General features: G+C 46.1%; 1 long non-coding RNA gene across 1 annotated transcript in view; it reads right to left on the bottom strand.

Moving 5' to 3' along the window:
• Positions 1-18,545, bottom strand: part of LOC141050005 (uncharacterized) — a 53,664-nt gene that overhangs the window by 24,833 nt on the left and 10,286 nt on the right. The window contains exons 2-3 of the long non-coding RNA XR_012220469.1: positions 15,768-15,975; positions 14,492-14,656 (exon numbers count right to left, since the gene is read on the bottom strand). This is a non-coding gene — a long non-coding RNA (uncharacterized lncRNA). The remainder of the gene's footprint in view (positions 1-14,491; positions 14,657-15,767; positions 15,976-18,545) is intronic.

The following is an 18,545-nucleotide window of genomic DNA, read 5'->3' as shown; positions in this document are numbered from 1 at the left end:
CATCACCATCAGCCTCCACCTCTTCACCCGGTAGATCACGTGGATGAAAGTGGCTTTCTTCTGGCCGTGGGGTTTCAAATATTTGGCCATCATCAACAGACGATAACCCCTCATGTTCCTCTTCAATGTCGCGCGGTGAGTGTCACGGGGCTTGGTGACACTGTGCAAATGGTGCTAGCAAAACAAGATGTCTGCTTATTATATGGCCAGGGACATGTTTCTTTGGCAACCAATCACAGAAGACCTTGTGTCATAATGTTGTGGATGGTTTCTGTGCGACTTCTCTCATAAATCATGTTGCATGCCCTGCTTATTGTCCAATCTGGATATTTGCGTTTTTTAACTTCTGTGAGGAATGAGCAAATTCAGTCTGCAGATTGTTATTGTCGCTGCAGTTGCATTTGAATCTAACAAATTCACCCACAGGTATAGAATCTTTTCGAGAAAAAGACACAGGGCCTCAGGTAAGTCAAAGTGGCGGGTTCATGCGACAACAGCGCCCCACCCCTACCTCTGAAGCTTTCACCTCAGAAATGTACGGTTTAGAAGGACCAGGCTGGACTAAAACAAGGGGAAGACATAAAACATTTCTTTAATAAAGCAAACTCCTCCACAGCCAGAGCTGACCAGTTTTTGATATCAGCTCCCTTACGAGTTAGATCAGTGAGGGGCTTGACCACCTGTGAAAAACCCTTAATAAATTTCCTATAATAGTTTGCAAACCTCAAAAACATTGACGACCCTTTAAGTCTCTGGGTTGCACCCAATACACAATGGCCCGTACATTCCCAGAATCCATACAAAACCACATGTCAGACAGAATGAACCCCAGAAAGGACAATTCTTGGACAAAAAATAAGCATTTTTCAGGTTTTGCAAAAAGTGAGTTCTCTTGTAACCTCTGGAGAACCGCACGTAAATGATCCATGTGAACCTAGTTGTTAGATGAGAACATGAGGTTATCATCCAAATACACCACCATAAAGCACTCAATAAAATCAGAAAATACATGGTAATGAAATTCTGAAAAAACAGCTGGCGCATTGGTGAGACCAAAAGGCTTAGTCTTGGGCAATTTAGCACCCGGAATCAGATTGAAAGTGCAATCAAAAGGGCGGTGTGGTGGTAAGACCTCGGCCTCTTTTTCGGGAAAAAAAAATCCTCAAAATCCTTCAGGTACTCCGGAATATCTTCCAGATTAATGGATGACACAAGAACAGTAGTAAGGCAACTTCTACTACAATTAGAACCCCATTTAACAATGTCCCGAGAGTTCCAGTCTATCACAGGATTATGTAACTGCAACCAGGGGAACCCAACAACAGTCCTGCAGGCAGATTGTCCAGAACAAAACATGAAATATGTTCTTGGTGCAAGGAACCCACTTTAAAGAGAAACTCCTCTGAGACAAATTTGATGACATTCTGAGCCACTGGTGTTTTGTCAATGGCAACAACATGAATAGGAGTTTCAGGCCTAGCTGTCCCTAACTTACACTTGGTCACCAAGTTAGAGTCAATAAAGTTCATGGACCACCCACAGTCCATGAAAGCAGAAGTGGGAGTGCAGAAACTCCCACAACTAAGTTCCACTTCCAACAATACTTTTGAAAATGAGGAAAAAGGTACCTGAGAGCCTGGATGATCCCCACGACAATCACCCAGACTCAGCCGCATGTTAGTCGGTTGGCAGGAAGGGCAGTCCTTTTTCCAATGTCCAGGATCTCTGCAGTAAAAACACAGCTTAACTTCACATCGCCATCTCCTCTCCTTCTCCTTGAGGTTGGTGGCCCCCACCTCCATAGGTTCAGATGGTGGTAAAACAGCAGGATTAGCAGGGAGTAACAGAACCTCTCGCTGTGTAACACTTCTCTCCCTTAGCCTCCGATCCATACGGCTAGCCTGAGTCATAGCCTCCTCCAATGAGCTGGGTGGTGGATGGAGAGCCAGAGTATCCTTCAGGTGATCCGACAGTCCTCTCCTGAACTGTCATATCAGCGCAGAGTCATCCTAGGACACCTCAGTGGACCATCGATGGAACTTGAAGCAATATCATTCAGCCGAGAGCTTCCCCTGAAAGAGACTCATGATTGTGTCCTCTGCCACTCTGACCCAGTCAGGCTTCTCAAAAATAAGTTCTAAGGCCTCAAAGAACCTATCCACAGACACATGTTCAGGGGCAGAAGCAGATAAAGTGAAAGCCCATGAATGATCCCTCCCTAAGTAAGGAAATGATTATCCCCACCCGCTGACTCATCTCCAGAGGATGGGGGTCTAAGAGAAAAAAATAGCTTGCAACTTTCCTAAAACATATGGAACCTCTCCTTTTCCCCAAATAAGGTATCTGGGAGCCTAACTGTTGCTTCAGTAGAGTACAATGAGATATCAACAGTGTTAGGCTAGTTTCACACTAGTGTTTTGGAGCGCAGCGACGGCCTGCGCACGGCCGCCGCTAAGCCCCGCCCCTGCCGCGCCCCGCCGGTAGCTCCGCCCACCGGCGCATGACGCTGCATGCGCCCTGCGTCCCCTATCTTTATCACAGGGGGCGCAGGCCGTGCGCAGTATGCGTTTGGCGGCACATGCGTCCTTTTGACGGTGCGCCGACCTGCACCAAACGCAACCTGCTGCAGTTTGGTTGCGTCGGCGCACCGTCAAAAAGGCGCATGCGCCGCCAAACGCATACTGCGCACGGCCTGCGCCCCCTGTGATAAAGATAGGGGACGCAGGGCGCATGCAGCGTCATGTTGTCCTAAATGACTAATGATGATAAATATAATCCACCTGTGTATAATCAAGTCTCTGTATAAATGCTCCTGCTCTGTGATAGTCTGAGTTCTGTATGAAGCACAGAGAGCATCATGAAGACCAAGAAACACAACAGGCAGGTCCGTGATACTATTGTGGAGAAGTTTAAAGCCGGATTTGGGTACAAAATGATTTCCAAAATTTAAACATCCCAAGGAGCACTGTGCAAGTGATCACATTGAAATGGATGGAGTATCATACCACTGAAATCTACCAAGACCCGGCCGTGCCTCTAAACTTTCATCTCAAACGAGGAGAAGACTGATCAGAGATGCAGCCAAGAGGCCCATGATCACTCTGGATGAACTGCAGAGACCTACAGCTGAGGTGGGACAGTCTGTCAATAGGACAACAGTCAGTCGTACACTGCACAAATCTGGTCTTTACAGAAGAGTGGCAAGAAGAAAGCCATTTCTCAAAGATGTCCATAAAAAGTATCATTTAAAGTTTGCAACAATCCACCTGGGAGACACACCAAACATGAGGAAGAAGGTGCTCTGGTCAGATGAAACCAAAATCGAACTTTTTGGCAACAATGCCAAACAATATGTTTGGTGTAATGGCAACACAGCTCATCACCCTGAATACACCATCCTCACTGTCAAACATGGTGGTGGCAGCATCATGGTTTGCGCCTGTTTTCTTCAGCAGGGACAGGGAAGATGGTTAAAATCGACGGGAAGATGGATGGAACCAAATACAGGACCATTCTTGAAGAAAACCTGTTGCAGTCTGCAAAAGACTTGAGACTGGGACAAAGATTTGTCTTACAACAAAACAATGACCCCAAACATAAAGCAAATTTTACAATGGAATGGTTCACAAATAAACATATCCAGGTGTTAGAATGGCCAAGTCACAGTCCAGAACTGAATCCAATCGAGAATCTGTAGAAAGAGCTGAAAACTGCTGTTCACAAACGATCTCTATCCAACCTCACTGAGCTCGAGCTGTTTGCCAAGGAAGAATGGGCAAGAATTTCAGTCTCTCGATGTACAAAACCAATAGAGACAAGAGACTGCAGCTGTAATCGCAGCAAAAGGGAGCACAACAAAGTATTAAAGTTCAAGGGGCTGAATAATATTGCACGCCCCAGTTTTTGAATTTACCCAAGAATTTTAAATAACCAATACATTTCGTTCAACTTCACAATTGTGTTCCACTTGTTGTTCATTCTTCGCCAAAAATTTACATTTGGTATCTTTATGTTTGAAGCATGATATGTGGGAAAAGGTTGAAAAGTTCCAGGGGGTCGAATACTTTCGCAAGGCACTGTATTAGGCCCAAATTTTGCTGTAAATTTCATGCTAATTTTGTTGTAATTATTTAAATAATTAACAAAGTCATTAAACTCTGTTTCTGTTCCTGCTCATACAACAAATATATCAACCATCGTCTCAGGGGTTGGATCTATTACTGAGCCGCTTTCCAAGTTCCTAGATTGGAGACTAAAACCTTTATTAAAATGAATACCAGCACATATAAAAGACACTAATGATTTTATAAAAATTCTTTCAGATTTGCAGTGGAAAAAAGCTTGTAAACTGAATGGATAGATGTTGAAAGTTTATATCCGAGGATCCCACAATCATTGGGGATAGATTCTATTGAGAATATTCCGGAATAACCACAGGATACAGAACTAGATATAACATTCATGACAGAAGGACGCGATGTTGTATTATCTCATAACGCCTTCACCTCTGACAATAATTGGTATGTGCAAGTAGCGGGGACAGCAATGGGTGCGCCAGTGACACAGCAATGATAATATCATTACTAGTGTTGAGCATTCCGATACCGCAAGTATCGGGTATCGGCCGATACTTGCTGTATCGGAATTCCGATACCGACTTCCGATATTTTTTCAATATCGGAATTCGGCATCGGAATCGGAAGTTCAGTTGATTGACGGCCTGACGTCATCATGATGCGCGGTGTGTGCGCATCATGATGCGCCGTCATTTCGGGCCTTCCGGGGGTCTCTGCCGGCCTGCCGGGGGGCTGTGCCGGCCTGCCGGGGGGCTGTGTGGACTGCCCGGGGTCTCTGCCGGCCTGCCGGGGGGCTGTGCCGGCCTGCCGGGGGGCTGTGCACCCTGTGGGGGTCTGTACCGGCCTGCCGGGGGGCTGTGCCGGCCTGCCGGGGGGCTGTGCTGATGTCCGGGGGTCTGTGCAAGCATCGTCCGATGGGACTACAAGTCCCATCGGGCGATGCCTGCTACCATGACAGTGATTGACACATTAGCCAATGATGGGACAGTAGTAGTCCCATCATCCGGCTAATGTGTTAAATGTTAAAAAAAAAAAAAAAAAAAAAAAATACTACATACATACTACATGCTACATACATACTACATATATACTACATACATACTACATACATACTACATACATACTACATGCATGCTACATACATACTACATATATACTACATACATACTACATACATACTGCATGCTACATACATACTACATACATACTACATGCATGCTACATATATACTACATGCTACATACATACCACATACATACTACATGCATGCTACATATATACTACATGCATGCTACATACATACTACATATATACTACATGCATGCTACATACATACTACATGCTACATGCATGCTACATACATACTACATACATGCTACATATATACTACATACATACTACATATATACTACATGCATGCTACATATATACTACATACATACTACATATATACTACATGCATGCTACATATATACTACATACATACTACATATATACTACATACATGCTACATATATACTACATACATACTACATATATACTACATACATGCTACATACATACTACATACATACTACATATATACTACATGCATGCTACATATATACTACATGCTACATACATACCACATACATACTACATACATGCTACATATATACTACATGCATGCTACATACATACTACATATATACTACATGCATGCTACATACATACTACATGCTACATGCATGCTACATACATACTACATACATACTACATGCTACATACATACCACATATATACTACATACATACAATACATTCATACAATACATACATAGACATACAGTACATATAACATAGAGTAACATACTTACCAATACTTGTCACATTGTTCCCCGAAGCCATTGTCTTTCCGGAATAAATATTAACATAACAAACCACAAAAATACTCACCCACGATCCGAAGCAGTCCACGAGTGTGTCCCACGACGATCTTGGGTAGAGAACTGCAGCATCAGATGATGCTGCCGTTCTCTACGGGCTGCAGGAATCCAATGACGGAAGGTAGGTATCCTTCCGCACTGTATTCCTCCGCCACTTAAAAAAAAAAAAAGTCCCTAGTCTCACTTTATGCCATTGCTGTGTGGGAAATTCCCACACAGCAATGGCATAAAGTGAGACTAGGGACTTTTTTTTTTTTTAAGTGGCGGAGGAATACAGTGCGGAAGGATACCTACCTTCCGTCATTGGATTCCTGCAGCCCGTAGAGAACGGCAGCATCAGCTGATGCTGCAGTTCTCTACCCAAGATCGTCGTGGGACACACTCGTGGACTGCTTCGGATCGTGGGTGAGTATTTTTGTGGTTTGTTATGTTAATATTTATTCCGTAGACGACAATGGCTTCGGGGAACAATGTGACAAGTATTGGTAAGTATGTTACTCTATGTTATATGTACTGTATGTCTATGTATGTATTGTATGAATGTATTGTATGTATGTAGTATATATGTGGTATGTATGTAGCATGTAGTATGTATGTAGCATGCATGTAGCATGTAGTATGTATGTAGCATGCATGTAGTATATATGTAGTATGTATGTAGCATGCATGTAGTATATATGTAGCATGCATGTAGTATGTATGTGGTATGTATGTAGTATATATGTAGTATGTATGTAGTATATATGTAGCATGTATGTAGTATGTATGTAGCATGCATGTAGCATGTAGTATGTATGTAGCATGCATGTAGTATATATGTAATATGTATGTAGCATGCATGTAGTATATATGTAGTATGTATGTAGTATATATGTAGCATGTATGTAGTATATATGTAGCATGCATGTAGCATGTAGTATGTATGTAGCATGCATGTAGTATATATGTAGTATGTATGTAGCATGCATGTAGTATATATGTAGCATGCATGTAGTATATATGTAGTATGTATGTAGTATATATGTAGCATGTATGTAGTATGTATGTAGCATGCATGTAGCATGTAGTATGTATGTAGCATGCATGTAGTATATATGTAGTATGTATGTAGCATGCATGTAGTATATATGTAGTATGTATCATGTAGTATGTATGTAGCATGCATGTAGTATATATGTAGCATGCATGTAGTATATATGTAGTATGTATGTTGCATGTAGTATGAATGTAGCATGTATGTAGTATGTAGTATGAATGTAGCATGTATGTAGTATGTAGTATGAATGTAGCATGTAATTTTTTTTTTTTTTTTTTTTTACATTTAACACATTAGCCGGATGATGGGACTACTACTGTCCCATCATTGGCTAATGTGTCAATCACTGTCATGGTAGCAGGCATCGCCAGATGGGACTTGTAGTCCCATCGGACGATGCCTGCACAGACCCCCGGAGCCTGCACAGACCACCGGCAGGCCGGCACAGCCCCCCGGCAGGCCGGCACAGCCCCCCGGAGCCTGCACAGACCACCGGCAGGCCGGCACAGACCACCGGAGCCTGCACAGACCCCCTGGCAGGCCGGCACAGCCCCCCGGCAGGCCGGCACAGCCCCCCGGCAGGCCGGCACAGCCCCCCGGAGCCTGCACAGACCACCGGCAGGCCGGCACAGACCACCGGAGCCTGCACAGACCCCCTGGCAGGCCGGCACAGCCCCCCGAAAGGCCCGTACAGACCCCAGAGAGGCTGTACAAGGGCAGGAAAGGGTTTTTCTTATTCCGATACCGGAAGTCCCATAGACTTGAATGGGACTTCCGGTATCGGAATCGGCGATACCGATACTTTTTTTAAAGATCGGCCGATACCATCCGATACGATACTTTGAAGTATCGGACGGTATCGCTCAACTCTAATCATTACTAAAGTTTAAAAAACCCAACAGCTTCTAACATGCTCCTACATTATAATGGTGCACACCCCGGCAGGTATTTCTATGCCGCCCCACACTCCGGTCCTGAGTGCCGGCGGCAGTGCCGGGTATTGATGCCACAGACTCGTGCGAGTTTCATGCGTCACACTCACAAGTGTGACCCCGGCCTAAGACGACTCAACAGCAGTGATGCAGGTTGTGAAACTCAAGCAATAGAGCTCACAAAAAACTTTAGAGCTAGGGGTTACCCTTCAACATTACTGAAAGAGGCACATAATAGAGCTAAAGAAAAAACGCAGAATTAATAAAAAAGCCAAGAACTGATAGGATTAAAAGAAAACAGAGATTTATTTTTATTTTTAGAAATAACCCAAATATGAGTTTGATAAAGATTGCGATCAGAAAAAACTGTCATTTATTGGAAAGTGACCGAGACCTTAGTACTGGAGCTCAGAATAAACCGCGAGTTACTTATAGAAGAAACAAAAATATTGGCGACCTACTAGTGAGAAAAAGACTTACAGCTGATATAGAAACATCTACATGGCGAACAGATAGTAAACCAATAGGGAATTTTTGTTGTGGACATTGTTCATACAGTCGGCTGCAGATTACAGGGAAGGTTTTAAAATTAGGTAAAATTACGCCTATAATAAAAGATTTCATCACGTGCCGTACGAATTACGTGGTATATGCAATTTTATGCCCTTGTCACTTCTACTATATCGGAATTAGGCCACTATGCACACGCTTCAGGGAACATTTCCATTCTATCACTACAATGAAAGGGTCAGTGAGATTCATCAAACACATACATGATTGCCACAATGCAGATCCTAATGGGTTAAAATGTGCAAATATTGAGCATGTAGAAAATCCACTAAGAGGAGGCAATAGCAATAAATTACTTCTGCCAAGAGAAGCCAAATGGATTTTAGACACTGAAGCCCAGGGCCCTCTAGGCTTACATGACAAGTCAGAGCTGTCTGTTTTGTGTGACATGTTTTTCTTTGTGCACACGTGTGATGTTTAATCAGTGTTGTTGTATTCACCTTGTCTTTCACTTCCCTCACGCTGGTGTAAAGGGAATGAGGTGTGTTCACATGGTAACATTGACCAGTAGAAGCGCAAACGAGTGCAAAACGTTCAAATTATCCTTAATCGGATAACGTCCCTCCTCGTGGGATCATGTGATCACCACATACGGCACACTGACAGCGGGATACCCTTATAGGTAGAATGTGCGGTTACCCTGTGTTCACTCCTATATTCCAGTGGTGCAATCATGTGGGCGGTTTGTCTAAACAGCGACACTGACAGTTTAGAATGTGCACACAATGAAATGGACATGTGTTGTATGTCAGTGGGCGGGTCCCCGATAGACCACCTCAACTGTCTCCATTGGCTGGAGGTTGCTTTTATAGCGATATTGCTTCCCACTCAGGCATGCCCCCAGGAAGAAGCACTAGCGAAACGTGCATCGGGGTTACGGGAGGCAGCATGCAGCCATTACCCATGTGTCAGCTTTGACCCATACAGGTAATATGTACATCTCCTAGCTTTACCAGTCTTTATATATATATATACCAGTGCACTCCCGATTACTTCTACATTGCCTTGCTGTCATTTTGTGATGTCACCTCTATGAGTAGTTATCCTCTGATGGGATCTTTCCCACAGCAGTGTCTCCCTGCATAGGCGGCACACCTTATACATTAGTTATATCTCATATCACACCAGGAAACACTGTGTCTGCAGAGTTTATCATTCCCAGGCCTCAAGGATTGGTGATTGGGGACACACTGCTGTCCAGGCACTCTGGCCAAATTATTTACTCACGTGAGGGGTGCGATTGTTCACCCTCACCTGATTCCATTGGCGACAGTTGGCTTCCATGCAGATATCAGGATATTATAGTACGGCATGTTTACCCACTTATATATATATTTAAGATCTCTCTTTATGCACGACGGCTGAACACGGGAACAGTTAGGATTTATATATAGTCATTTGTTTTACAACTACTAGTAATTTGCTGCAACTGCCCTCCGTGTGTTTGTTGGTTTGAGGCACCTTTTTATGTCATTAATGTTTTCTCTTTTATGTATTGCTTTAAATATTCAAAAATAAAGTGCTCCATTTTATTTTGCGCTGAATATAAGCACTTCTTGATTTGTATGTTGCATACATGTGGCATGATCATTATGGCTTCCTATTGTCCTGTAGCCCATCCCACCTTTGTGCAGGTCTACAATTTTGTCCCTGGTGTCCTTAGACAACTCTTGGTCTTTGCCATGGTGGAGAGGTTGGAATGTGATTGATTGTGTAGACAGGTGTCTTTTATACAGTTAAATTCAAACAAGAGCAATTATGTTGTGAGTTCATTTTCCCCTTCACCACTGAGGCCCGATGAACTCCCTCTTCTGGTAAAGAAAGGTAGTGAGCCTGATTATCAAGCACCTGAGACTAATGATGATGACTGGCTGAGTGGAGTTACTGACTGGATATAAGGCCGCCAACGCCCTTCTCCCCTGCGGGTGATTTCTCTGTGGCATTCTTGGATTCCAGTCTGAATTCCTGCTCTTCTAAAGCTAAGTTTTCTGCTCTGCTTTTTGCATTTGTGCTTTGACTTTGTTTTGCTTTGTTTTTCTGGATTTCTGCCATTCCCTGCTGGGGTGAGCTGAATTCCTTTAGCTCTGTCTTCAGAAAATACCTGAGTGCTGATATAGTTTTTGAAGCCTAGCTGCTTCAGGGTCTTTTTCTATATCAGCCTGTTGGCTTATGTCTTTGATAGGGTTTTGGCAGATTGCAGACAGCAACCTTCCTTTCCTGTCCTGTTTAGTTAGTTTGGGCCCCATCGTTTGCTCAGCCTATCTTTCTATCTGTGCGAGTGTTTTTTCATCTTGCTTCACCGTCATTATATGTTGGGGGCTGCTTTTTACTTTGGGGTCTGCTCTGGGGCAGTTTAGATTTCCTTTTCTGTCTTTAGGCTATTTAGCTCTCCGGCTGAGATCGAGGGGTCTAGGGCACCGTAGGAACACCCCACGGCTACTGCTAGTTGTGTTGATAGGTTCAGGGGTCTGCAATCTGATAGTTGCCAACTTCTCTGGTTTTCTGGACTTAGCTTCTATTTTTGTGTCTGCCTCCTGCGGTGACTCTTTCATAACAAATTAATACAGGTAATGAGTGCAGAGTAGGAGGGCTTCTTAACCCCTTAATGACCGCTGACACACCTTTTAACTGTGGCAGTTAAGGGTGCTTAAACCACAGCGCTGTTGCTGAGGAATAAGGATATAGCGCCCCCCAAAGTCAGAATTTATCCATGGTTTTAGCTACCTGGGGTAGCCAAGACCCCAGAGAACATGATTTGGGTCGGTTTTTAACGATTCTTGTGTTGCAATTGCCGTTATTAACAGTATTATGGCGACTGCAGAAAAAAAGTCAGATTTTCCATTCAATTTCTCTCTCATCTGATGTAATCGCACATCAGAAGAGAAACAGGGTCCTTGATTCCCCCACCCGGAACTTCCCGGTGTCCCTGGACCCTCCTGCATCCCCCCATTTTCCCATTTGAGTTAGAGTTGGGCTAGTGAGTTGGGCTACAGTTAGGGTTGGTGCTGAAGTTAGGCTTAGGATTGGGACTAAAGTTAGGGTTAGGGATGGGGCTAAAGTTAGGGTTATGGATGGGGCTAAAGTTAGGGTTAGGGTTGAGGCTAAAGTTAGGGTTAGGGTTGAGGCTAAAGTTAGGGTTAGGGTTGGGGCTAAAGTTAAGGTTGGGGCTAGGATTAGGGTTGGGGCTAGAGTTGGGGGGACGGTTAGGGTTGGGATTAGGGTTAGGGTTGTGATTAGGGTTAGGGTTGGGACTAAAGTTAGGGTTAGGTTTGGGACTAAAGTTAGGGTTAGGGTTGAGGCTAAAGTTAGGGTTAGGGTTGGGGCTAAAGTTAAGGTTGGGGCTAGGATTAGGGTTGGGGCTAGGGTTGGGGGGATGGTTAGGGTTGTGATTTGGGTTAGGGTTGTGTTTGAGTTAAGGTTGGGATTACAGATAGGGGTGTGTTGGGTTTAGGGTTGGGATTAGATTTGTGAGGTTTCCACTGTTTAGGTACATCAGGGGGGTCTCCAAACACAACATGGCACCACCATTGATTCCAGCCAATTTTGTGTTCAAAAAGTCAAATGGTGCTCCCTCCCTTCTGAGCCCTGCCATGCATCCAAACAGTGGCTTTTCCCCACATATGGAGTATTGATGTACTCAGGAGAAATTGCACAACAAATTTTGTGGTCCATTTTCTCCTGTTACCCTTGTAAAAATAAAAAAATTGGATCCAAAGTAATTTTTTGTGATAAAAGTAAAATGTTCATTTTTTCCTTCCACGTTGCTTTAGTTCTTGTGAAGCACCTGAAGGGTTAATAAATTTCTTGAATGTGGTTTTGCGCATCTTGAGGGGTGCAGTTTTTAGACTGGTGTCACTTTTGACACAGAGGAGAGCACATGCTGGGAAGCACGCCTGGGTACAAGACAGAGCAGAGCACATGCTGGGAAGCACGCTTGAGTACAAAACAGAGCAGAGCGCATGCTGGGAAGCACGCCTGGGTACAAGACAGAGCAGAGCGCGTGCTGGGAAGCACGCCTGGGTACAAGACAGAGGAGAGCACGTGCTGGGAAGCACGCCTGGGTAAAAGACAGACCAGAGCGCATGCTGGGAAGCACGCTTGAGTACAAAACAGAGCAGAGCGCATGCTGGGAAGCACACCTGGGTACAAGACAGAGCAGAGCGCATGCTGGGAAGCACGCTTGAGTGCAAAACAGAGCAGAGCGCATGCTGGGAAGCATGCCTGGGTACAAGACAGAGCAGAGCGCGTGCTGGGAAGCACGCCTGGGTACAAGACAGAGGAGAGCACGTGCTGGGAAGCACGCCTGGGTAAAAGACAGACCAGAGCGCATGCTGGGAAGCACGCTTGAGTACAAAACAGAGCAGAGCATATGCTGGGAAGCACACCTGGGTACAAGACAGAGCAGAGCGCATGCTGCGAAGCATGCCTGAGTACAAGACAGAGGAGAGCACATGCTGGGAAGCACGCCTGGGTACAAGACAGAGCAGAGCACATGCTGGGAAGCACGCTTGAGTACAAAACAGAGCAGAGCGCATGCTGGGAAGCATGCCTGGGTACAAGACAGAGCAGAGCGCGTGCTGGGAAGCATGCCTGAGTACAAGACAGAGAAGAGCGCATGCTGGGAAGCAAGCCTGGGTACAAGACAGAGCAGAGCACATGCTGGGAAGCACGCCTGAGTACAAGACAGAGCGGAGCGCATGCTGGGAAGCACGCCTGGGTACAAGACAGAGGAGAGCACGTGCTGGGAAGCATGCCTGGGTAAAAGACAGACCAGAGCGTATGCTGGGAAGCACACCTGGGTACAAGACAGAGGAGAGCACGTGCTTGGAAGCATGCCTGGGTAAAAGACAGAGCGGAGCGCGTGCTGGGAAGCACGCCTGGGTACAAGGCAGAGCAGAGCGCGTGCTGGGAAGCACGCCTGAGTACAAGACAGAGCAGAGCGCATGCTGGGAAGCACGCCTGGGTAAAAGACAGAGGAGAGCACGTTCTGGGAAGCATGCCTGGGTAAAAGGCAGAGCAGAGCGCATGCTGGGAAGCATGCCTGGGTAAAAGGCAGACCAGAGCGCATGCTGGGAAGCACGCCTGGGTACAAGACAGAGCAGAGCGCATGCTGGGAAGCACGCTTGAGTACAAGACAGAGCAAAGCGCATGCTGGGAAGCACGCCTGGGTACAAGACAGAGGAGAGCACGTGCTGGGAAGCATGCCTGGGTAACAGGCAGAGCAGAGCGTGAGCTGGGAAGCACACCTGGGTACAAGGCAGAGCAGAGCGCGTGCTGGGAAGCACGCCTGGGTACAAGACAGAGCAGAGCGCATGCTGGGAAGCACGCCTGGGTACAAGACAGAGCAGAGCCGTGCGGCAATTGTGTGTTGTGCAAAAATATAGTGGGATTTTCTTCATTCACATCTGTGGATGGCAAAAAAAAAAATTTCTCCATCCAACAACACCTCTCAGGTAATACATCATGCCACATGTGTTAGGTGTCGGATTCCTGCCCCTGCACAGGAGGAATCTTCGAGCCTTGCCTTCTGCGGTCTCCCATTCAGTCCCAGCCGCAGAGGAGCCTGCTCAGTGAAGACGTCGTTCCCAGCAGCTTGCTCAGGCTAGTGCTGTCAGGTTGGTTACTGCTGCCACCTCTGGATCAGCTTTGGCAATCCGCACTAGCCAGCAGCGATGGCTTCCCAACCATCCAGTAAAAACCCATAAGTGCACAGTTTCTGATTAGTAGAGAGGACAAAATAAGTCTGACCCTCTGATGAATATCCAGAGGGTCAGTAGCACCAGAAATGGTCAGTCTGGTGCCAGATGCTCTTTGGGAATACGTTACAACAGACATTACGCTAATGAAGCTCCTGTGTTATGGGTAAATATGTCTATGAAATACTCAGTGCCTGATGACAGATGAATAATGTTAAAACAGGCCAAAACCCCCAAGGAATGAAATGTTCACCCACCTGAAATCCCCTCTGTTGTTGATCACTCTGTCCATGGGGCAATACTGTGCTGAACTCTCCAGCACCACGATGTCCACAGTCCCGCTGTCATTACCTCGCCTGCTCTGCACCCGGCAGCCCCAGTTCCCGGTTGATCCAGCTTGTATGTTGGAAATGGTCAGTGCACTAAAAAGGGGATCAAGGTGTCACAACCACACACACAGGCAATACTATTATAATAACCTCACACCTTCCACGGCCATAACTCACCTCCTGGAGCATTTACCATAGAAGATAAAAGACTATAAAGAGGACCTGTCACCAGGACAACAATGGCCAGGTTTTGCTCTTATTTTATCCCTGCTGTTTCCCAGAGTGTTCCGTAGCTTTTCTGCACGTATCGGGGATATGGGCCTTTTTATTTAGTACTGACGTTACCATGGGGCGAGGCTCACAGGATCCTCTGGGGCGGGTCTTTGGGCTGCTCTGCATTATATTTCCTTGTAAGTCACCTCTCCTTAGTGAAGAGCATAATTATAGCAAGTAAATAAAAAGGCTCATATTTCTGGAACATTATAGCAAATTTACAAAAAATTACATACAACCCCCCGCTCCCAAAAAGAAACCAAAAAACTGAGCTGGACTATAAGCTGGCATGTGTGCAAAGTGTAAGAGCAAGTTCACACTGCGGCCATTTCACAGACAGAACCTAGGAAAAAAGAAAATGAGCACATACCCTACAGAAAATAAGCAAATACTAATAGCACGTCTTATATATATAACACAGGGGACTGAGCGCTGTTTGGATCAAATACATATTTCTTGTGTTATTTTCCTATGGGTTTTGTCTGTGACATTGCCGCAGTGTGAACGCGCTCTTACACTTATGTACTGGGGATTACACATTATAGTCCAGATCAGGTTTTTTGCTGGAAAAACTCTCCTTTAAACCTGACAACCCCCCTGTAACTTGTACCCATGGCACTGAATATTTCTGGCCATGCATGCGCTGAAGATGATGAAAATGTCTATAGGACGCGGCATCGCACCCCATCCAGCTCAGGGGGTAGAAGTCTGGGGAAACTGTGGGGTCTTGCAGGGCAATGCAGACAATTCTCCGGGGTTTGGTAAATCAGGAGAAATAACAGAATAAATGACTCTTTATGACCCAATATGTGCAGTGATCTTTAGGCTGCTGCCTTCTTATACAATGCCAAACTCCTATAGGGATTTTATGGTTTGTCCATTACACAACGTATATATATATACCGATGATATATCGGAGAACACGGGGCACCTGGCGATCAGTGATCAGCTGTGCATCATGTTCTTCTGAACAAAAATCCCCTGCGCCTCGTCCGTTCCCACAGTCCTCCCATCCGGAGAGCACAACACCTGCATGTCCTGGTCTATGTAGGACGCCGTGCACTGGAAAGCGAGGCTGTCCCCTCAGACACAACCTGACGATGGGACGGGGTCATGGAAAATGAAGGCAGCTCCAGAGTCTGAAAAGTGGATACAAAAAGTTTGAAAAAATTAAAAAAAAAAAAAAAAACCTAAAATCTTATGTCACCAAATATAGAAGATTTTATGACGTCGATTATAAAATCCAGCCAGCTCCAGAGGCGCACGGCGCATGTGCAGAAGTTTGGAAGATAACTTTTGGTCATGCGGAGTGCGTACACCCGGCTTCAGAGGCGCAGTGACGTGGCCGGAATGAGCGGCGCATGCGCTAGATCCTCATAAGCGGTGATGACACCGCGTGTGCACATTATGTTATCACTCCCACAGGGGCCCGATAACATGGAAAGAGGGCGGACTAGTCTGGGGCAGCGAGCGCCATTTGACTCGAAAAATGTTATCTAGGGCCGGATAGGCAGGGAACTTACTCATAAGTGAGTTAGAGGGAATGGGGGACCCGACAGCTTCACTTTACTGGGGTCGCAGCCTCTGTGGACTTTCCGAAAAGGTGTGTGTATACTGACAGACCATGTGACACTGAGGAAGACCACCTGGGTGCAATCTTTCACTTATGAAGGGAATTGCTTGCACCAGAAAATTTTAGGGGCTTCATGGCAAAAGGCGTGAACACATATGCACAGGTAGATTTTTAGATCCCAACCAAAAAATTATTGTATGCCTATATTTTTCTCACTTCACCAGGAGGGAGAGCAGTCACAACCAGGAGCTCCGCGGGATTTGTATCATTTTTGCAGAGCGCTCTGCTAGATAAAAGGACTTGCAGACACTGATGATAGAACATTTTTAATGAAGACTATTTAGAAAGTTGCATTTAGCCAGGAAATATTTATGATCAATGAATTTTCACCTACTAGCCAGCACAGCATTGTATACCGTATTTTCCGCTTTGTAAGACGCACTTTTTTTCCCCAAAATTTGGGGGGAAAACAGGGGTGCGTCTTACAAAGCGGACATGCCTTACCTAGGCTGTGATCGGGGGCGTCCGGCGGTTGCTGGCCGCTGCTGCGGGTGTGTCCGGTGCCGCGTTGTGTGCCCGTCGATGCCCGGGGCTCTGCCAACATTGTGCAACAGGCCAGAGCCCCGGCATTTCCTCAGTTCCCTGTGTGCCGGTAAAAAGATGGCCGCCGGCGCGTGCGCAGATGGGATCTCGGGACCCAGTTCTCGAGAGATGAGATTTGAAATCTCATCTCTCGAGAGGTGGGTCCCGAGATCCCATCTGCACACGCGCCGGCGGCCATTTTCCCTGGGTTCCCTGTGTGCGCGCGGTGGTGCCTGCAAAAAAATGGCCGCCGCGCGTGCGCAGATGGGATCTCGGGACCCAGCTCTCGAGAGATGAGATTTCAGATCTCATCTCTCGAGAACTGGTCCCGAGATCCCATCTGCGCACGCGCCGGCGGCCATTTTTTTTTTACCGGCACTTCAGCGCACATATACAGGGAACCAAGGAAATGCTGGGGCTCTGGTCTGTCAAACAATGTCGGCAGAGCCCCGGGCATCGATGGACACACAACGCCGCACCGGAGCACCTGCAGCACCGGCCTCCAACCGCCGGACAAGTGGAGAAACCTGACACCAGCACAAGACTCTGCAGCAGCAACAGCACACATCGGAGCCCCCCCTCATCCCTGAATGCGGCCTGCAGCATCACTCCACGCCTGCCTCCTCCAGCAGCGAGCCTGGGACCCGTCTACACCGCAGCCACCAACCCCGGTAAGCAATAAGATGCAAGGATTATAAGAGGCACCACCATTTTATTAAAAAATATTTTTTTCTTATTTTTCTCCTCAAAAATTGTGGTGCGTCTTATAATCCGGAGCGTCTTATAAAGCGAAAAATACGGTATATCCCCCTGCGGGGACTGTTTATCGTCAGCACGCCATGTTTCCCTACACTACGTGGCCTCCTGGAGGTGCTCTAGATGTCTAGTCTTCCGTCTGTGCAGATACAAATCTCCAGCAAGTCAGGCCTAGTCTACACATATCTCCAGCAAGTCAGGCCTAGTCTACACATATCTCCAGCAAGTCAGGCCTAGTCTACACATATCTCCAGCAAGTCAGGCCTAGTCTACACATATCTCCAGCAAGTCATGCCTGGTCTATACATAACTCCAGCAAGTCAGGCCTAGTCTACACATATCTCCAGCAAGTCATGCCTAGTCTACACATATCTCCAGCAAGTCATGCCTAGTCTACACATATCTCCAGCAAGTCAGGCCTGGTCTATACATATCTCCAGCAAGTCAGGCCTAGTCTACACATATCTCCAGCAAGTCAGGCCTAGTCTACACATATCTCCAGCAAGTCAGGCCTAGTCTACACATATCTCCAGCAAGTCAGGCCTAGTCTACACATATCTCCAGCAAGTCAGGCCTAGTCTACACATATCTCCAGCAAGTCATGCCTGGTCTATACATAACTCCAGCAAGTCAGGCCTAGTCTACACATATCTCCAGCAAGTCATGCCTAGTCTACACATATCTCCAGCAAGTCATGCCTAGTCTACACATATCTCCAGCAAGTCAGGCCTGGTCTATACATATCTCCAGCAAGTCAGGCCTAGTCTACACATATCTCCAGCAAGTCAGGCCTAGTCT

The sequence above is a fragment of the Dendrobates tinctorius genome, unplaced genomic scaffold (genome assembly GCF_039654945.1).
Source record: "Dendrobates tinctorius isolate UK_male_01 unplaced genomic scaffold, ASM3965494v1 ptg000151l, whole genome shotgun sequence".
Taxonomy (NCBI): Eukaryota; Metazoa; Chordata; class Amphibia; order Anura; family Dendrobatidae; genus Dendrobates; species Dendrobates tinctorius.
The sequence above is the reverse complement of the archived record's forward strand: the minus strand, read 5'-3'. Positions and strand labels throughout refer to the sequence as shown.